Source organism: Canis lupus, chromosome 11, assembly GCF_011100685.1.
Source record: "Canis lupus familiaris isolate Mischka breed German Shepherd chromosome 11, alternate assembly UU_Cfam_GSD_1.0, whole genome shotgun sequence".
Classification (NCBI taxonomy): Eukaryota; Metazoa; Chordata; class Mammalia; order Carnivora; family Canidae; genus Canis; species Canis lupus.
This window is the reverse complement of record NC_049232.1, coordinates 12,480,956-12,503,225: the sequence shown is the minus strand read 5'-3', so window position 1 is coordinate 12,503,225 and position 22,270 is coordinate 12,480,956. Positions and strand designations below refer to the sequence as shown.

The following is a 22,270-nucleotide window of genomic DNA, read 5'->3' as shown; positions in this document are numbered from 1 at the left end:
GAATTTTGGTCTGTATTACAACTGTATCCTACGCGTATAGAATAGTGTGAATGAAAAAAAAAATGGTTTTCAGTAAAGGAAACAAAAAATATTTTGAGTACATTTCAATGTGGACTAATATGAGTGAGATGATTTTGAAGACCTCTGCCAATAATATAGAACTTGACTGAAAAAAATAAATAAATAAAAGAAGGGGTATGGCTATCCAGGAGGCAGTCAACAGCATCTGCTGCACAAGTAAAAACATAGCTTTCCAGTCTTGAATTATCATGCACATGTTACTTCCAGTTAAATTTGTAGTAATATTCTTGATTGCTGTATTAGAATTTAGGAGGATAATTGTTTCTGGTATAGTTAAATGCTATTACAAGAAACCAAATAAGCATATATTAAACATTAGAATGCTTTCAGCTTTCAGTTGTAGTTTTCTTAAAACACACAAATACGTGCACACAAACACACAGTTCTGGCCCTTGAGACTCGAGGAGAAGCCTGCCTGGTGTGTAATGGGAAATTCTGAGAAATTCTTCCTTCATCTTAAAAAGAGTCTCAGGGAAGAAAAGAGACTTTGCTTTCTTTTTCCTGTCTCTGAACATTGTATTCATTTCTCAAATTATCCATGGTGGGGAGGTTAGTCTGAGGATGAGGCTGATGGGCCAAGGAGGCAAAACAGAGATATGGAAAGAATCCATCCCTGGAAATGTCACTGAGCTGCCAACTTTAACCCTCCTGAAACCACCCTATCTCATGACCATTTATCACGTAAGAATCAATTTTCCTGTTGTTTTGGATGTTCAAGACAAGGCTTTCTGTTCCTAGAAGCTGAAAGCATTCTAATTAATACAATATACCACAGACATCATTCCACGTATTTTGGAGTAAGTCATGTGTGTAGTAAGTACACTTGCAGGCATTTGATAATTCTTAGTGCCTGTATTTTAATGACAAGAGAGGTATATAGGTACATATTTAGCATATATGGTATATATGCAGTTAAAACATTTATAAAACACTTATGATATGCCAGGGTTTAGCTTCAACGTTGGGAACTCAAAAATAAAGAAAACAGAGCTTTTACCCTCTGGGAGAAAAACATGATTGTTTCACAGTAATTTTTGTTTTTATCATGTGTTTCCAGGAATGAAAAAATGAGCTCTGTTTAATATATGTTTATATGGTTTCTTTCTTTAAGATCTTCAAAGGATCATACAAAAATTATGCTATTTTAAAGCCCTAGTAAGAGAACTAAGAACATATGTGAAAGGCTCAAGGAAAGATCCTCACTTATGAAAATTGCTATATTTATATGTATTTTCTGTAGTTGTGTATGAGAACTCTGCTTTTGAAAATACCAAAGGTTTGGGATTCATAGCACTTCCCACTGGAAAGGTAAATTTGTATATTAATGTCCTAATAAATTTTTAGCACATATTTTATGAGAAAGGTGAAATATTATAATATTTTTGACAGCTAATCAATAAGGCAGGCATTTAGTTTTACTACTTTCTGGGTTATTAGGCTTTGAGTGAAAGCAATATAACTAGTTAAAGGAGGTATCCATTTAATAAAAGGCATGTAAAATGCTAATTGGTCTTTAAGATATATGCCATGTTCCTAGTGGCCCTCTCCTATTTCCTTAGCTTGACATTTAAAAAATTAAGTCCCAAAGTCCTCAGGTACCTTTCTCCTTTCTTCATTGATCTTCCTTAATACCTGTCACTGACCAACATTTAAACACAACACCTAAATCATGCACATGCAGTTATAAGGCTCAAAGAGTAATGTAACAAGTAATAAGATAAAGCTGCAAGACCCTACTTGACATTGTATTTCTATGAGGGGGCTGTTTTCCAGGGACCGAGGCTGCACCATGAGGCCCAGTCCATGAATTTGTACCTCTTAGTACTTCACCTCAAGGCATGCAACTGTGGGATTGGAGGGTGCGATTGCTCTGAGTTCACTGCACCATTTCCATATTTCCCACCTAGGGAAGTGCACTGGCACCTTCAGGTCCCCATGCCAGCTAGCCAACAACATTTCAGAAGCTCTTTCAGAGCCTTACTCTTGGATTTTTCTCCTGATCTAAGAAAAGAGATCCTCTTAGTGGAGGATCCTTACCTTTTAGGTTGGTTCCCGGTTTTTGAGAGAGAATCTCAGGGATCACTAGAGTCATCACAAACTGTCATTCCCCCTACAGGTCTGCCTGGGATCTCTACTCAACATTCCATCCAACTGTTTTGAGATAGGTTAGTAGACCTTGCGGGTGTGCATTGTGTCTATACAATGTAATTAATAATTAATTTGTGAAAGGTGCTCTGGGGAATACAAAGGAAAGAAGGAGACCCAGTTGCTGCTTTCACTGGGAGTGCTGCATAGCTTCCATATTCCATTCTAGGTTCTGTAGACATACTCTTCCCTAGCTTGACTTCTGTCCCAGGAAGCACACCAGTAGAGACTCCATCAACGAGTTCCTGTGGCTCCTGGCTTCTGGTTGGGGTCAGCTAATGGGTTGTTTTGACATGAAATTAGAGGAGGGGAAGAGAATGAAGTCAGCTATTTATGATCCTGGTGACCTCCCTGTGAAGTCACCTTACAAGTTGGCCAACACAGAAAGTCATGGCTCATCTTAAGAAGATCTACTGGCCACGGCTCTCCCTCCTTCTGATAACCACTTCCTCCCTTTGTGCCTAAGGGGGTAACGGAGCTCTTAAACTAGCCCAGATTCACAGACTATTTCTTGCGGTTCTGTATCCCACCCAGGGCCACGGAACAAGTTCACTGTGAATTATCCCTGTTTGTGTGTGCGTGTGTATGTGTGTGCGCAAGCGTGTGCACTGTTCAGTTAGTGTTGGGACCCTGGCTGTAGTAATGGGCTTGTAAGGCATACATACAGAGATTCATAAAGAGATTAGTTGTATTGCAGATTAACTGATAAAAAAGGATTTTATAAAAAGGAGTAATTCATGCTACCACTGGGTAATGGAAGAGGTTTTGTTTCTTGTTTTGTGGGTTTTTTTTTGTTTTGTTTTGTTTTGTTTTGTTTTTTTTTTTAGGGATAGGCTTTGAACAAGGTGCAGGGGAAAAGGAAGCTCTGATCTGCATTTCTCAGGATCGTGCCTGAGCAGAGGTCTCCCTATACTATGCTCATTTTGAAAGAGAGTGGAAGGTGAGACAAAATTTTCAAGGTAGTCATCAATAGCTGCTGAGTATATTTATCAAGTGCCTAATTTAATGGGAGAAATTTGGTGATAAGCAATCCTTTTCCCATTAACAAAGCTTATCTTCACTATTCTATACGTTGCCTGAAAGAGATTACAAAACATGTTTTTGTTCCTTCACTATTTTCTATAAATTTGTTCCTAAGGAATAGAAAAAGAATAAATTATAGCTCGTTAGTTCTTAGCTGTCCCACTTTTAAGCTTATAAGTTTATCATGGATACCTCTAATTCTCATTTGCTTTAGTTAGAAAATCTATATGTGATTGTCCTAGGTACAAAGAGTCATAATTAAAGATCTATTAAAATGTGCATCAGAATGCTTCTATAATTCACTTATTCAACAAATATTCACAGAGGGTCTACTATGTGGCAGGCGCTCTTCTGGGCCCTAGTCATAGAGCAATGGACAAAGATCCCTGTCCTTATGAAGATCACATTTTTGTAGGGCTAGACTGACAGTAGAGAAAACAAAGAAGTAAAATATAAAGAAAGTTAATGCCATAGAGAAGAATAGCTCAGGGAGAAAGATAGTGAGTATTGGAGGTAGGGTCACAATTTTAGACTGTGTGATCCTGGAAAGGGTGGTAGCTTTGTAATGTGTAATTTGAGTGGGCTGAATGATGTTTCCCTTCCCCGTATGTTTCTTGTGTAATATTTGTTGGGAGGAAGTAAAGCAGCCACTATTTGTTGTTTATGCTCGAAAGGTCAGGACAGGTACTTCTGTAGCTTATGTAAAGTGTAGCTCATCTACTGGCTCACTTTATTAATAAGGGGCAGTGACCAGGCCACCAACTGCCCTACCTTCCCCTGTGTGTGCTTCAACTTCTCTGACTCCTAGGCCATCTGAATGTTTAGTTCTGGAATGGAGGAGGCTAAGTCCTTTAGTCGTGAGGATATCCATATCAGCAAGTTGGAGGCAGTGAGAACAGATATGGGTTCCAGTGTGTCCTGCTGGATTCCAGCTTCTCCTTGTTTTTCCCAGCTTTAAATCTGTCCTTCTGCCCTACACTCTGAGCTGTAGACTTCCAGCTCCAGCATCAGATTTGAAGAAAATAAACATGTCCAAGTCTGCTAGCCTTACCTATCCTATTACTTCAATGAGTAAAGCAAAGATGACAAGAAAAGCTAAGCGCTGAAAGCAAGCCCAACCATCAGTATTATTGCTCCCCATTAGGTTCTTTGTGAGTTCACAGAAACATTGCATGGGCTACAACAATAAAAATCATTCCCTTTGTCACAATAGATACCACACAAAAGAACAAAAGGCAAGGAGTATATATGATGGCAAAAGAACTACTGTTAGGTAAGAGGAAGAACTTTGGACAGGGCGTGTAGAATTGTGATAAAGTATAGCTCAAAATTCTAAATTCCCAAGATTTTTCAACAAGGTAGATAACTATTGGTCTAATAGAGTAATATTTAAATCTATCCTCAGTAATTTCTAGCTCTGTGACTCTTCACATGTCCTTATATGGCACCAAAATAATTTGTTGATTCAATGCCAATAAATCAAACTCATCATTTTATCTTATACATCCACAATTTAAAAAAAAAGAAAGAAAATAGCCTCACAGAGACTGTTAACGAGCTCTCACAATTGCATAAAGTCAAGTTTTTTTTAATAATAAATAAATTTTTTATTGGTGTTCAATTTGCCAACATACAGAATAACACCCAGTGCTCATCCCGTCAAGTGCCCCCCTCAGTGCCCGCCACCCAGTCACCCCCACCCCCCGCCCTCCTCAAAGTCAATCTTTATAACAAATCTTTCTCATTCTCTGTCTATATAAAATCTACCTATCTATCTCCATATGATTCTGCTCCTTTGATTGAATCCTGTCTGGAACAGAAGGCCTAACTTAGAAGGTGATATCTTAGAAAGATCAAATGGTGGTGAGGGAGCAAGCTACATAGATATCTGGCATAAGAGCATTTCAGGCAGAACAGAAAAGGCCCTGAAGCAGCAACATGACCAGTGTGGTTAAAGGAGCAGCAAGGAAGCCAGTGAGGTGGCATTTCAGTAGGGTCGGGGAGAGGAGCTGGAGCAGAGTTCAGAGAGGCAAAGGTGAAGGTGGGGGGCAATCTTACACAGTGTAAGGCCACACAGGTCACTAATTGTGTTGGCTTTTACTTTGAGATAGGGAGCTATTGGATGGTTCTGGGGCAGAGGAACAATATTTGGCTGAAACTTTAGCAGGATGCCTCTAGCAGCTGCATAGACAATCAGCTGTAAGAGAGGAGTGGAAGGAAGCAAGGGGACCAGTTATAAAGCTATTGGAGAATTCAGGCAAGAAATAAGGATGGCTTGGAGTCATGTTGAGCATTTGTGGTGGTAAGAACAAGTGTGAGATCTTCAATATGATTTGGAGAAAGAATTGATAGGACTTACTGTGGATTCCATGAAGAATGCAAGTTAAAAAAAGTGAAGGGCAATTCCAAGGGCTGAGGCCTGAGCAGCTAGGTGAATATAAGATGGGGGAATGATCATGGAGGAAGGTTTGTGGGAGAAAATTGAGGACTCAGTTCTACATATAATTTTGAGACATCTGTACTACATTTGAGTGGATGGTCTGGAGTTCAGCCGAGGAAATATGCAGGCTGGAGAAAGAAATTTGTGAGACATTACAATGGAATTTAAACCATGGTGTAGACTGAGAAGCTGGTGCCCTTGATAAGGACTGTTTGGGTGGAGTCATGGGGATCAAAGCTTACCTGGTATGTGTCCAAGAGAAAATAGGACAAGAAAAATGGAAGATAGCAAATCTAGGCAATGCTCTTGAGTCTTCCTGTCATCAATATCAATTTATAACCACAGCCAAAGTATACTTAATACACCACCAAACATTTGTATCTTACAGACACTTTCATTAAAGAATCAATGATGACATTTTATTTAATTTTCGTTCATATCTCTGTTTTTCCCACTAGCCAACCAGCTCCAAGACAAGAGAATCTGTTTTTCCCATCTTTCTATTCTTACCAAGCATAATGAATGAAGTAGACATTTACTGAATTATAACCTCTCATTAACTGTTCTTCTGAGTTAAATGCTTTGTCTAACTCTGCACAGTTCTTGGGAATATTTAAGCATTAAACTGGGCATGGTTTTCATATGATCATAGCAGTCCAAGAAGATATTAGCATCTAGGGATTTAGTGGAAGGCCTGTTCATTTTTAAAATAAATGTTTTGCTAGCCACAGATGGAAAGTAGGTAATGGCTCTTTTTAAAGAACTATATGCTTTTTTATATCAGAGTAAGGGAGCAGAGGAATAGTCAAAGATGAATTCAGAAAGGGAGGCTAGATTGTATAATCTTTTTTCAAAGTAAGGTTTTGGGATTCCTGCGATTATATATTTAACCTATTCGTATCTTGATTTAGTACAGGAAAATAAGTATTACTTACATTTCTGAGAAATTATTGACTTCATTTAAGGCTTAAAATTTCAAGAGGCACAAGGATAACTAAATAGTGTAGCACTCTGAGGAACTTAGAAAAATGGGTAACAATTATTAGAAGAGAGATCCACATGAGGGTCTGTGAGTAAGATGGATAGAGAACAGTGAAGAAACACAAAACCTGGAATGAGGGGAATATGAAGACATTAAAGGGCCAAAGAAATAGAATTAGTGTTGCTGTAATAGATATAGAGGTATCTAACACAGAAAATATTTGTTGTAATTGTGAGCACTTCAGTGCCAGGTATTGAGGATGCTGTGCACTGACCGTGTCCTCTTAAATTTATATGTGGTAGCCCTAAACCCTATTGTGACTGTATTTAGAGAGAGGCCTTTGAGAGGGCCTTTTAGTAAGGTTAAAGTAAGTCATAAATGTAGGTTCTTCTCTGATGGGAATAGTGTTTTGACAAAAAGAAGATGATACACTACATGGGTATAAGAACACAGCAAGAAGGCTGTTCTCTGTAAGCCAGGAAAGAGTGTTCACTAGAAACCAGATCCTACTGACACCTTGATCTTGGACTCTTCAGCCTCCAGAGCTGGGAGAAAACAGATTTCTGTTGTTTAAGCCCATTACCCAGTGTATGGTATTTTGTTATGGCAGCCCAAGCAAACTTAGACAGGGGACAATGGTTAAAAATGGAAAGAAATACAGTATTATTTTATTAGTAGATGAAAAAATACCTAGAACCCTTAGAAGGGAATGCGTACATTATGCCAGGTACATTTGGTTTCATTTAATCCTTAGAAATAGTCTTTGAGATAAGTATCATGATTTCAATTTTAGGGAGACCAGAGAAATTAAGTAAGTTATTCAATGTCACACAGCCAGGAAGTAGAGAAGTCAGGCTTCATTCATATTTGTCTTCATTTAATATTGAAGGCCAACTATTTCATTTATTCTTCGAATAGTATTTAAGTTTCTACTATGTGGCAGGAACTAAAATGGATAAGATATGATCCTGACCTGTTCCCTGCTGTTAAGAGGCTTATAACTTGAGGTTCTAGGGACTGGACTGGGATGCTATTCTGATATCCTGAAAGCCTGGGCCAGAAATGGGGAGGGAACACCCCAGAGACAGAGATGAAAACATCTAGTGGTTCAGATTTGAAGTGAAAGGTTAGATGAAGAGTCTGAAAAATTTTGATATATTTGAGGGCAGTACTTCTCAAACCATACCGTGGATACAAATCAATGGGGCAATGTGTTCAAACAGTTTCTGGGACAAACCCAGGTGGCTCAGCTGGTTAAGCATCTGACTCCTGATTTTGGCTCAGGTCATGATATTGGGGTCCTGGGACCAAGCCCCTGAGTTGGGCCTTGCACTAAGCAAGGGGTCTACTTGAGATTCTCTCTCTTTTTCTCTCTCCCTCCGCCCTGCCCTTGGCTCCTGCTCTCTCTCTCTCTGCAGTTTCTGATGTAGGAGGAATGGCGTGGGGCCTGAAAGTCTGCATATCTAACACACACCCAGTTGTTATAGAAGGGTGTTGATCCCTGGACCACACTGGAAGGGTCAAGAGATACGGAACAGAAGTGATATTTGTTTCATGGGGTGCTCCACCTGTCAGTTCAGGAAGAAGCCAGAACAAGACAGTCGTTCTGCATGAGCACACATATTCAATGAGCTCACTAATAGGTTAGGTAACATAAGAAAAGATGTTCTTTTCCTGAATTATTCCTCATTGAATGCCATGTTTTAATTAAGTCAGGTTTTATGATTCATTTCCAAGTGATCAGTTTGACAGAATTTTAAATTTTACAATGAATGTGTTTCACTTTTTTTTTTAACAGGTCCAGGTTTTCACTCCTTTATTCAAAATCATTATGACATCCCTATGTAGAGGTTATAGAAAGAAATTAAACAAATTCCCTGAACAAAAGCATCGTAGACACAATGAAGTGTTTTTCATAGGTTCTGAACAGTTAGTTGGTCACACAATTAGCTTTATTTCAGTTATGGAAACTGAGCCTTGCTCCCTTTCTTCTTTCTTTCTCCATCCCTTGATCCTAGATTTATTGAGATATAACTGACTACCTTTCTTCTTAACCACCATCTCCAATGACAAACCATATTTGAGGCTGACCAACAAGATGGTTGCTTTTCTGAGCCATGAATACTTAGGCAACTCCAATCTGTTTGGGGATAAAATACAACCTTTTAGCAGAAAAGTTTTGATAAAGCCATTTCTGTGGTGATTTCACAGTGAGTCTTTCCACTTTCTTGGACAATGCTATAGATTCTTCCTCAAGAATTTAGAGTTTCGAATTGCTAATATTTCTATCCAGGGAAGGCCAGAGAAGCTATAAACATTTTAAACAACCTTCTAAAATCACTATAACTGAGCCCTTATCTTCAAGTCACACACAAATACTGTTTGTTTGTTTGTTTATTTTTAAGTAGGCTCCAGGCCCAGTGTAGAGCCCAGCATGGAGCTTGAACTCATGACCCTGAGATCAAGACCTGAGCTGAGATCAAGAGTTGGATACTTGGCAGACTGAGCCACCCAAGCACTCCTACAAATACTTTTTAAATACAAGGAAAAAATAGTTATAAGAAATTCATGTCTGTCTTAGACTTCTTTCATGACACCTAATTTATCTTCCTGAAAATTATCATTTGGTATTTACAGAGTGGCTTTCTCCAAGTTTCTCAATACCAATCACACACTTACAAATATTGTCCCAACACCTTGATAGAGATCGAAAGGAAGAGTAAAAGCAACCCTTGCCCTGAAAATGCCCTTGAAAACAAATCTTAAACTGCTAACAGAACAAAAACTTTTATAAAGGTTAGAGAAATTTGAGCTGAAATGATAAGAGATTTACTTGAAGGCAAAAATAAAGGATCATCCCAGTGACGGAAGTGACACAGGAAACAGTGGTGATTGGACAGGAAGCAACTGTGGATTAGAAAGTAGGATGTGGCTCCAAACCAGTGCAGGACTTTTTTTCCCCTTCCTTTCTGGTTGTACTGCCACTTCCCTAGAAGAAACCATGATCATCAATCATGAAATGCAGGCATTTGCACTGACTGCAGATTGACATCCCTGCCCCTCCTCCCACCTTCCCTCACATTCCTGGTCTACCTTCTCACTGCGCCAGACTCCAAGGTCATGGAAGTGCAGAGCCAAAAATGCAGACCCATCCTCTGTCCCTTAGCTCAGTGAAAAGTCCTGCAGTGCCTCTTTGGGTACGTCCAGATGCTAACTGCTGTCACTAATCCCCAGAACTCTAGTGGCTCAAAGCTCTGGAGTTTTTTCAAGCATATTCAAAATGAACTCTCCTAAACTCATTTGCCAGAGTCAACAATTTTCAACTTTTTGGCCAATCTTGTTTCATTTGTCCCTCAACTTTTTGTTACTTTTTGTTGGATTACTTTGAAACAAATCCTAGATACCAAATCATTTCAAATACTTCCACATGCAACCATAAGAAATAAGGACATTGGGCAGCCTGGGTGGCTCAGTAGTTTAGCACCGCCTTCAGCCCAGGGTGTGATCCCAGAGACCCGGGATCCAGTCCCACGTTGGGCTCCCTACATGGAGCCTGCTTCTCCCTCTGCCTGTGTCTCTGCCTCTCTCTCTCTCTCTCTGTGTCTCTCATGACTAAATAAATAAAAATCTTAAAAAAAAAAAAAAAGAAATAAGGGCATTAAATGCACCCACTCATGATGCCATTACCTTAACAATGATTCTTTAATACCATCTAATACCTACTCCTTGAAATTTTTACAACTGTGGGGGAAAAGGTCTTTTTACAATCGATATACTTGGATCATTCATTACATTTGGTTGCTGCAGCTCTTAAATCTCTTTTTGTCTGTAACTATTCCTCCATACCACTGGCTAGCTGAAGAAATCAGATCTTGGTCTTTATATTGTTCCACATTCTGGAATTGACCGTGTCCCTGTTGCATTGATTTGTTCCTCTCCCCATTCTTCACCTCTCCCTTATTTCTCCTAAATTGGCAGTTAGACCTAAATGTTTGATTAGATTCTGGAATAGTTTTATGGGAGAGAGGACAAGAATACTTCATAGGATTGCTTCCCATTTGTGGTAGCAGACCTCCAAGATGGCCCCCAATGGCCCATATGCTTCCTCATATTTGTGCCCTGTGTATTCTCATTTCCTCCCCCAGGAAAGAGTAGGATTGACTTGTGAAACACTAGGGCATGGCCAAAATGATGATATGTGACTTATAAGGCTAAGTCATAAAAGACCTTATAGCTGCTTCCTCTCTCTTTCCTGGGTCACTATGTCTCAGAGAAGCCAGATGTCAAGGCAGATACAAAGTGGCCCTATGGAGAAGGCCTCACGCTCCTGCCCCAACCATGAGAGTGAGCCATCTTGGAAGTGGATCCTCCAGTCCTAGTCAAGCAAGCCCTCAGATGCCTATAGCTAACATCTTGACTGCAACCTCAAGATTCCTTGAGCTAGAACTGCCCATAAAAATCACCCCTGAATTCCTGAGCAGAGACATTGTGTAAGATGATAAATGTTTGGTATCGTTTTGAGCCACTAGACTTTGGAGTAGCATATTATATAGCAATAGAAAAAAATTATGAATGTATCACATCCTGTTTACCTGACATACTTTTAATGATCAATCAATAGGTTCAGGTGTTGTCAGCCTGACCCTTCCATTATAAAGTTCTCTCTTTTTAAAGATTTTATCTTTGGGACACCTGGGTGGCTCAGTGGTTAAGCATCCGCCTTTGGCTCAGGGCATGATCCTGGAGTCCCAGGATTGAGTCCTGCATCGGGCTCCCTGCATGGAACCTGCTTCTCCCTCTGCCTGTGTCTCTGCCTCTCTGTGTCTCTCATGAATAAATAAATAAAATCTTTTAAAAAAATAAAGATTTTATCTTTTTAAGTAATCTCTATCCTCAAAGTAGGGCTCAAACACATGGCCCGAAGATCAAGAGTTTCAGGTTCTACTGACTGAACTAGCCCAGTTCCACCATCATAAAGTTCTCTGTGAATATTTTGCCTTATAGTGTTAATAGCCATTGCTGCTCACTTACTAGATTTAATCTTTTTTTTTTTTTAAGATTTTTTTTATTCATTCATGAGAGACATAGAGAGAGGCAGAGACACAGGCAGAGGGAGAAGCAGGGTCCATGCAGGGATCCTGACGCTAGACTCAATCTCAGGACCTGGGTATCACACCCTGTGCAGAAGGCAGATGCTCAACCACTGAGTCACCCAGAAGTCCCTAGATTTATTCTTTTATTGGGCTTCCATATATCTTTCACATTTATTAACTGGGATTCTTCTATAAAGATATAAAGAACAACATCCCTTACCAACCACAGGAAAGCACTACAATACTGCTTGTACAGGAAAAGTGTGATTAAACTCTGTTTAGAAGGTTCTTAATGACAAATGTAGAAAAATCACTAAAAAAGTAACTGATATTTAAAAGTGCTCAAAAGCATGATAGTTTTATGTTGGCTAAGTTAAGCAATACTTCAAAATTTTTAATTCTTTTAAAAAAAGATTTTATTTTTAAGTAATCTCTACAACCAACACGGAGCTTGAACTCACAACCTCGAGATAAAGATTTGCATGATCTACTACCGGAACCAGCCAGGCGTTGCTCAAATTTTTCATTTTTATGTTATTTTGACATCTCCTTCACTGATTGGCCCAAGTGAATTAAATATCAGTGTTTTCAAGTCAGAACATTTTAAATATAAATGTCATGGGGATGAGGTGAGGAAGATTTATGACACGATGCTAAGTAACTAGTCTGTTCTGTTTTTCAAGAGTGTAACTGGATGCTTCAGTGTCAGGTGGTAAATGAGATGTGAAATTTGGAGAAAATGACCCTGTGTTTTAGTTGCCAGTGAGTGCTGACTTTAACTGGAGGAACAGGTCTAATATGACTACCAGCATTTTCTGTTCCATTCAGCTTTAAAGAGTCTCCTGGGCTAAGTATTTTGCAAAGCAGCAAACATTACTGCCTATGTAGTTCTTATTATAATCACTTTAACACGATTTTATGTAATCACTTCTGGGCTATAAAGCAGGGCAATTCCCAATGCTTTATAAGGTCATCTTAAATTATGACTAAAAGTATATACAATAATTGTCTACAATTCCAGAAATTATTCCCCAGCCAGATCTGGTTATGAGGATGGATTTTTCCCCCCTCTTTTCAAATACATCACCTGTCACATATTATATTTTCTAAATAGCGAATCTGTTAAACTATTTTATTTCTTAGGATCAGGAATAGTTAAATGCCACCATTTTGCTTTAAATGGTTTTCAATCATTTCCTCAGGGAAAGCTTTTATAGACATTAAGATTTTATTTCAGATTTTGTGAAAACCCACTGTTTGGGGAAAGGAAACTCTGAGTTCTCACATTTAAATGTTAATGTTAGAAGTGTGTATCCTTAACTCATGCTTAGCTTTGATCAGTTACCATTGTCATTAACTTACTTTTAGGTTTTACCTTCGATTCAATTAAGTTCCACTTTCTAAACGTTAATTGAATGTTTATGCTCATAAGACATAAGCTATTAAGGTTACCAATGTGAAAAAGTGAGGCTATAGTGCCTAGTATTCATCCAAAATGGCCAGTAAATTTCATTTCATGAGCAATTTTTATTATTGAAGGTTTCTGGGAGTGCTATATGGAGAAGTCTATGACCATGACGTTCAAGATCAGTCACATCAAATTGATATCTTCCACGGTCTAGAAGGTGGGAATTGGTGGTAAAATTGCAAATTTTAACCTAAAAATTATGAGAAAATTTAGGAAAAAGAATAATTATTTCTTAATTCTTTCAAAGAGAAAGTAGCTAAGCTTTAGGCTGTGGAAAAGCAGAATTTAGATATCAAAGAAAAAAGAAGGGAAGGAACTTCCTAGGCATTAGGAATCTGGAGTATCAAGGTATATAGGTAAGCAATCTAGAACAGCTAATTGGTGAGGCTGAAGCAAAATTTGCATGAACAAATATGGAAGACAAGCCTGGAAAGAACAGTGACTTAGGAATGAAGTCAACATCTCATTAGGTATCAAAGTGATTGGGCTTGATATCTTTTATACTTATATATCAGATTATGGAGTCTGTGAGACTAAATGACTGTATTTCTTACTTTAAAAAATATAAGCAAGATTTGAAATGTCTTTTACTAACATAACAATATTATCATAGTGGACAGTTGCTGTTGCCCAACATACATTCCCATTCTTTCTGGTATCTTAAATTTCCACTGAAATCATTCCCCTCTGCTCAGCTATTATTTGTTCTGGAGCAATAGTTTCCCCTGTTTTAGGAGAAAACCAATTTGTATGTCCAATCCTCTGGCCAACTAATTGTGATGGGCATCTAACCCAATCAGAGCCAAGGAGACAAGACATTGGCAAGTCTTCTGAGACAGAAGAGTTTTCACTCCTCCACAGAATTTGGTCATGCAGGGATGGAAGGCTTGATACTGCTGCAGCCATCTTGGTTCTGAAAAGAGAGTCTCAAGACAAAGCCAACACACAGAGGAGGACAGAGTTGAGATTTGAAGATGAATTGAGTGCATAGAACATTGTATGAGCCCCTAGATCAAGTTATACCTGAAGCTTGGGTAATCCTTGAGCCTGCAGATAGATGAACCAACAAATTCCGTTTATTAATTAAGCGAGTTAGTGTTGGATTTTCCATCATTTGCACCAGAGAGAGTCCTAGCTTATAGAATGATATTAAATCATCACAGTTTGAAGTTCTTTTTGGAGTCCAAGAAAAGTTATTTCTGTGGTTTACATGTGCCCTTGTTAATTTGCTCCTGAGACTATATTGATGAGCAACCTCCAGGGAAACAGAGACCAGTTACCCTGTCACCCAGTGACTTTTACATTTTTGTATATTGATAGGTTTATGTAAGTGTTCTTGGAATGCTGGTTCATTTTTTACTTTCTTAGTGTAGCCTGGTTGCAAATCTTCTTTTTGTTTGATTGTTGATGGACACTGTGTCAATTCACCCTCATTTAGTCAAATTGCTGTCAGAGCACAAAAGGTTCAACTAAGACTCAGTTTGCAGGGAGACAAGTTCATGTTTCATCCATCTTTGAGCAATATTTATAAACATTCAAGGACCATGTTTATCTTTTTAACAAATAGCATCAAGTAACACTTTGCATTTCACCGGCCATCTCTTCTGATTCATTGTCAAACTTTTGGGAGTATCACAAAGGTAAGAATGTGTGAGTCAAACTGCTCATATATCCTGAAGTTGTCTATGGTTCTAATGGGCCTGTATTTGAGTTTCTCTGGCATTTGAAACTGCTCTCTCTGGTTTCATTCTGGAGAAATTGATTTTCTTTATATCATGCAATACTTTATTTTTTTTTCATGCAAATACTTTAAAAACCTTAAGAGATGGTCTTAACAAGTGAGGGAGAATGAAGGGAAATTATTTTATCATTCAATCATCACTTTATTTTGAACATTTTTGGGGAAGAGTTACATGAAAATTTCTGTCAAAGAATTTTAGTGGTCTCAGCTCTGTTCTGAAAAATTTTAGCTCTTCTTATTTGGTACTATAACGACCATTAAAGAGAATTTTTTTAAAGCTGAAAAAACAGCTTTATTATAAAACTTAATCACTAAATCTATATTCAGGGTAACTATTTTCACTACTGCTAATTTAAAAGGGCATTTATGCTCCACTGAAAAATGAGATTTAAACCTAGAAATTTAAATCTATAAAGCATCTTCAAAGAGGTTTTAAAAAAGGCCTAGGCATTCATAAAAATGTTCAATCACCTAGGAAGAAACCATCCGTTTTTCTCTTATGTACATTTTTTTTTTTTTTTGAGAGAGAGAGAGAGTATAAGAACTGGGAGGAGAGGGGCAGAGGGACAAGGAGAGAATCACCACAAAATAATGACTGTTTTAAAAGTTAATATTACATGTGAGAGTGAGGTGCCTGGGTGGCTCAGTCAGTTAAGCATCTGACTTGATTTTGGCTGTGATTTTGGCTCGATTTGGCTCGATTTTGGTTGTGATTTCAGACTCGTGAGATCAAGCCCCACATTGGGCTTGGTCCTCAGCATGCAGTCTGCTGGAGATTCTCTCTCTCTCTGCCCCTCCCACACATTCTCTCTCCCTCTAAATAAACAAATAAAATCTTTAACATAAATAAGTAAAATACTCATTGTTTTGAAGAAATGATGTTTAGATTTAGATGTGTTCACGCTGAAGTAATAATGTATCTTCGAACCTCCTCCTGGAAAAAGAAAGAGAAGTGGTGGTTGTCACTACTGAGAATGAGGACAGAGAAAAGGCCACACTGTGTTTGGCACAAGGAGAGCCCTTCAGTCCTCTGGGACAGCAGATATTGAGAGTGACAGGAAGGTAAGTAATGTCTGGTGAGTCTGGAGGAGGAAAATGCTGCCAAAATTTTGGCAGTAGAGGTGTTTAATAATTCTCAGAGGGAAACATGTAATGCCAGGGCCAGGCAAGTGAACTTCTTAAGACACTTGGACAGATTATTTAATCACCCTAAGCCTTAATTTTCTTGTTCCGTGTATCTATTACTGAGTAGCAGACTAGCCCAACACGCAGGGGTTTAAAACAATAATAATTCGCTTTGCTGACAAAAAGGCAATTTGGGAAAGGCTCTGTATTTGTTTCCTATTGCTGTTGTAAAAATGACCATAAACTCAGTGATCTGAAACAACAAAAGTGGACTCTCTTTCAGTTTTGTAGGTTAGAAATCCAACATAGTTCTTTCTCGTTGGGCTGAAATCAGGTGTGGGCAGGGCTACATTCCTTTCTGGAAGCTCTGTGTCATTGCCTTTTCTACCTTTGAGAGGCTGCCTGTGTTTCTTGGCTCATGGCACCTTTGTCTCTTCAAAGTCAGCCAGCATTCTCCCACAGAATCATTCTGATCTCTGTTTTCTTTTCTATTTTAAGGATCCTTGTGATTGCATTGGATCCACTAATATAATCCGGGATAAATCTCTCTAGCCCAAGGTTAGCTGATTAGTGATCTTAAGTCCATCTGTAACTTTAATTCCCCTTCGCCATGTAATGTAACATATTCTCAGGTTCTGAGGCTTAGCATATAGACACCTTCCCATTATTGTGCTTACCACATGCTCAGGGAAGATGATGGCTCATCTCAACTCCACACAGCATTAGCTGGGACTGCTGGACTGGGTCTGGAGGATCCACTTCCAGGACAACTCAGACCATCTGTTTGTGGGCATCTCCACAGGGCAGCTGTAACATCCTCACAATACTATGCTTACTTTATGGGAGCTATGATTCCAAAGGACAGGAAGTGGAGGCTGCTCACCAATTAATGCCTGGGTCGGGAAATTGACAGAGGGTCACTTCTGTCATATTCAGTTGGTCCAAGTCCTCACATTGCCCATCTAGATTCAAGGGGAAGAGTCACAGACCCTCAGCTCATAAAGGGAGGAGTGTCAAAGAATTTGTCACCACCTCTAACTCTCCACATTCCTTACTGATAAAATTGAGATAATCTTTACTTGCAGTATTGCTATAATAGAAAGGCTATGTCTAAGGTGGCTAATCACGTTCCTACTACACATATAACAATAAGTGGGGGAAAAAAACTCTTGGAGATGTCTGTGGATATCTGGATATATATGAACACCTGAATGCCATAGTTCTTATTATTTGTGGGTGTGGATTTGTATCAAGATCTCTTTGCAAACCTGATGAAAGTTGTGATCATTCTCCCCAGAAAAATGTGCACAGGCACTTTGAATGCCCTGGAAGACCAGGGAGTTTCCATATTAGGTGAAGATCCTTAGCGCATAGAGACATAGAGTGACGATAGATGAAAATACTGCAGGACAAAGGGGCATGTGATGTGGGGCATAATTTGGATATATTTCCTTTTTAGATCTGGGGCCGGAGAGTTTTCATATCTGCTTCCAAGACAGCCTGCTTTGCTTTCTTCATTAAGCCAAAGATGTGCAGAAAAGATGTTCCACTGAAAGTATTCAAAGTGCCTTCATGTGTTGTCTAATTCTTTTTCCTGCTCTTATAAAGGAAACACTATTCGATAGCAATCACCTAAGAAAGGAAGGGCTGAGTGTTTCCGTCATTCTTCCATTGTATTTTAATTTTTTCTTTTACTTTTTCACTTCCACTCTGGTATCATGTGTATATGAATCATTGCACATTTATGCAATTAATCATTAATTGTTTCAATAGTATTTTCTATTTTAAAAAGCATTACATATTCCAACTAATCAAAATCACAGTTACTCCTGAGAATTTAAACAACATGGAGATAAAATAAAGAAGGAGAGGTCTTAAGATGCTTTATATAATGCATGGGCATAACCATGGCTAATGGTCTGGAAGACATCTTTCCAGACTTATGTTTATATATACATAAAACAAAAATGGGACCATATATTGTGGATACCATGCAGCTGTTTCCTTTGTTCCCTTAATATATCAGACATATCTTTTAAGATTTTATTTACTTATTTATTTTAGATAGAGTGCATGTGCATGCACACACCAGTGGGGAGACGGGCAGAGGGAAAGGGGGAAGGACAAGCAGGCTCCTCGCTATCTGACATCTTTCCCCTTTACCTAATTTATCCTCATGCTAGTTTCCCTGGAAGATGCCACTAGGAAATGCCCTCTTGTCATTTATTTCTTTTTACCCTGCCATAGTCTGCAGAGGGTTGCTGCTATGAAAAGAGCTCTGAGAGGGGCTCCCAACTGGCTCCATTGGTAGAGCACATGACTCCTGCTCTTGATATTGTGAGCTTGAGCCTCATGTTGGGCATAGTGTTTTCAAGAAAAGAAAGAAAGAAAGAAAGAAAGAAAGAAAGAAAGAAAGAAAGAAAGAAAGAAAGAAAGAAGAAAGAAAGAAAAAGAAAGAAAAGACAAAGAAAGAAAGAAGAAAGAAAGAAAGAAGAAAGAAAGAAAGAAAGAAAGAAAGAAGAAAGGAAAGAAAGAAAGAAAGAAAGAAAGAAAGAAAGAAAGAAAGAAAGAAAGAAAGAAAGAAAGAAAGAAAGATAGGTCTGAGAGCCCAGAGATTTGAGATTGAATTTAAATCTGCCACTCAGTGTGTGACTCTGGGTGATTTCCTTACTGCTCTGGACTCCTTTCCTCATGTGAAACGACATAAATAGATTAGATGGCCCCTGAAGCTCATCTCTACTTGGATTCCTTGACTCTCTCGTGTCCTGAGCCCTGCACCAGGGACTTTGCAGGCTGTCCTTACACCGAGTCCATAAAGTACATAACAGAATCCCCATTTCTGACAGAGAGTGACGGTAGGGACATGTAAGAACTCTGTAAAATAACAAAAAGGAAACAGGAAATTTTGCAGATCTCATTAGCTTTACTAACTGGCACCTAGCAAGTAGAGGGATGCTCCAGAGAGAGAGAGGGAATGGAAAAAGGAAATTATTAGTGAAGAATCCATTGTTTTAAATGAGGTCTCTGGCCTAAGGGGAATGGAAGGGGTCTATCAGTATGTTTCCTAGTGCTGACCAGGAAAATCCCACACTGACTGGTTAAAAGTCATTGGTGGGTGGGGGGAGGGTGTTGAAACTGCAGTTGGGTTAGGTATTAAGTCTTGGTTTATTGACTTGGAGTCTTCACCTAAATGAGGCCATTTTGGTTTTCTTTTCAGCCATTCCACATCAAGAAGGGAGCCTGGCATGATCAGAATGAAGCTGAGCCAGAAGAAGAGTTGGAGATTCTGAACTCCAGAAGCAGCTTTACCTAAACTGAAAGCCTGGAGTTCACCAGTGCTTGAGAGTGAATGGTTCTAGTTCACAGGTGTTTCTTCACTTCTGCGTCCCCAACTCCTGTGTGTAGATGGAAAAGATTTTTATTCTCCTCAAAGCTGGTAACACAGAGAGGCTAAGGGGCCTTTACAAAGTTATACAGATAGGAAGTGGTATTAGAATTAATTATCGTTTAGCAAAAAACCAACACCAGGCCTTTGGACCGAATTGTGATCATTTTCATAATTCGTATTGCACTACTTGATTTCCCTGTGCCAATTTCCCAGTTACTCTATGGAAAAGGGAGCTTAGAAATAAAAAGCATTGGAAAGAAAATATTTTTGGAAACCAATATACAATATTTGCATAGACTGTTACAGTTTACATTTTTAAAATTCAGTTAAAATTCTATTTTACTGCCATTCTTTTTATGTATTGCCTCTACGTCTTTTACTAATAGTACATTTAGGAAACTGGCAATAAGAGGATGCTTTGAAATGGCAGTGGACTGTTAGTCAGGCAAACATTTGTCATGAGAATAAGAAAGGCATCTTTTCCCGATACAGTGAATATCTAGTTTAAATTCTGTTTGTGAGCCACTGGCAGGCCCGCATCCCTAGAGGATCATCTTGTTCTATGGGTATTTAAGGTAGACACAGATCATAGGATTTAAACAAACTCCCTAGGTAAGCGGAACTTAATGTTTTCTATTGCAAGGCTTTCAAAAGCAGCCTCTCACCTTAATTTAATTTCCTTTTTTTTTTTTTTTTTTTTTTTTCTTAATTTAATTTCCATTGTCACATTTCAAAAGATCACTTCCCTACCCTATAAAAACACAGGAGTGTCCCATCTAATAGCACTATCAAATGGCAATGTTGCTTACTCATCATCCCAAAGTGTCCCTTCTGGGCATTATAGTGAGATTTGCTTAGAAATAGGCAAATGATCTCTCAAGTCTCTGAAGACCTAGTCCATCTTTATGTATCAACATTGCACCCACTCAGACTTGGTTTTATTATCTCACTTTTTAAACTTGTACTTTTGTCCCAACCAGTCTTGGTTTCAGTTACACATTTGGCTCAGCTCCGTTAATTAGCTCTGGGGAGGCTCACACAGAGTTATCAGCCCTGCTCACCTTCCCTCCCCTCCCCTTCAGTCCCCACCCCCTAGCCACCAGTCATATCAGAGGCTCTTTGCTTGCCCTGGGCTTCATGCTACTTCCTCTAATCTTATCAAATACTCTGATTTCCAAGTAAGTTTTTTTTCCCTAATTCTCTGCCCTTCTTATACCAGAAAGAATTTTTTAAAAAACTTTTTGCCTCCTTAAAAGGGAGAACTGGCTGTTTTCCCAAATAATTCTTTTTTTTCTTCTTCCTTAAAAAAATTTTTTTAGAAGATTTTAGAATTTTAGAAGATTTTATTTATTTGACAGAGATAGCCACACACATGCACAGAAGTCAGGGACAGGGGCAGGCAAAGGGAGAAGGGGAGGGAGAAGCAGAGTCTCCATTGAGCAGGAAGCCTGACTCGAGGCTCCATCCCAGGACACAGAAATCATGACTTGATCAAAGACAAACACTTAACCAACTGAGCCACTCAGATGCCCCTGCCCAAGTAATTTTTTAAAAAAATTCCAGCTTTATTGAGGTATAATTGATATGGCATTGTGTAAGTTTTAAGGTATACAATGTAATGATTATACATATATAATCAATAAGATAATATTAAAAGATATATATAAATATTATTTAGATAAATATATATATTTGTATTTATAAATATTTATATATATAAAATAAAAATGTTTACCATGATAAGTTTAACACACCTTTCATCTTCCATAATTATTATTTACTTGTTGTTATGGTAAAACATTAAAGCTCTCCTCCCATAGCAACTTTCAAGTGTACTATATAATACTCTATCATCACCATGTTGTACATTAGATCCCCTAAATTTGTTCATCTCATAACTGGGAGGTTGTACTTTTTGATGAACATCTCCCATTTTCCCCACCCATTAGCCACTGGCCACCACCATTCTACTCTCTATTTCTATGAGTTCAATGATTTTAGATTCCACATGTAAGTGAGATCATATAGTCTCTGTCTTATTTTAGGATAATGACCTCAAGGTCCATCCATCTTGCAAAGAGCAGGATGTCCTTCTTTGTTTATGGCTGAATAATATTCCATCATGTTTGGATATGTGTGTGTGTATATCACATCTTCTTTATCCATTCATCTACTGATGGACACTTAGGTTGCTTCCTCTCTTGGCTATCATAAATAATGCTACAATGAACATGACAGTGCAGATATCTCTTTAAGACTGTGATTCCATTTCCTTAGATGTATACTCAGAAGTGGGACTGCTGGATCATATGATAGTTCTACTTGTAATGTTTTTGAGGAAACTTCTTACTATTATCCACAGTGGCTGTACCAGTTTACATTCCTACCAATAGTGCACCAGGGTTCCCTTCTCTCCACATTCACTCCAACACTTGTTGTCTCTTGTCTTTTTGAAGGTAGCCATTCTGAGAGGTATAGTTGATATCTAATTGTGGTTTTGATTTATATTTCCCCCATGACTAGTGATGTTTTCATATACTTGGTGATTTGTATATCTTCTTTGAAAAATACCTATTCAGAGCCTCTGCCCCTGTTAAAATCAGATTATTATTATTATTATTATTATCTGCTATAGAGTTATATGACTTCTTTATAGATATTGGATATTAACTCGTTATGGAATAAATGGTTCCCAAATATTTTTTCCCATTCTATGTGTTGCTTTTTCCTACTGTTGATTGTTTCTTTTGCTTTACAGAAGCTATTTAATTTGATGTAGTCCTA

General features: G+C 38.4%; 1 long non-coding RNA gene across 1 annotated transcript; it reads left to right on the top strand.

Moving 5' to 3' along the window:
* The first annotated feature begins 13,302 nt into the window (after positions 1–13,302).
* On the top strand, positions 13,303–18,454 carry LOC119874025. Its single transcript, XR_005366345.1, has 4 exons — positions 13,303–13,389; positions 14,800–14,872; positions 15,918–16,035; positions 17,558–18,454. It is a non-coding gene; the product is annotated as an uncharacterized LOC119874025 (long non-coding RNA).
* Positions 18,455–22,270: the final 3,816 nt, after the last annotated feature.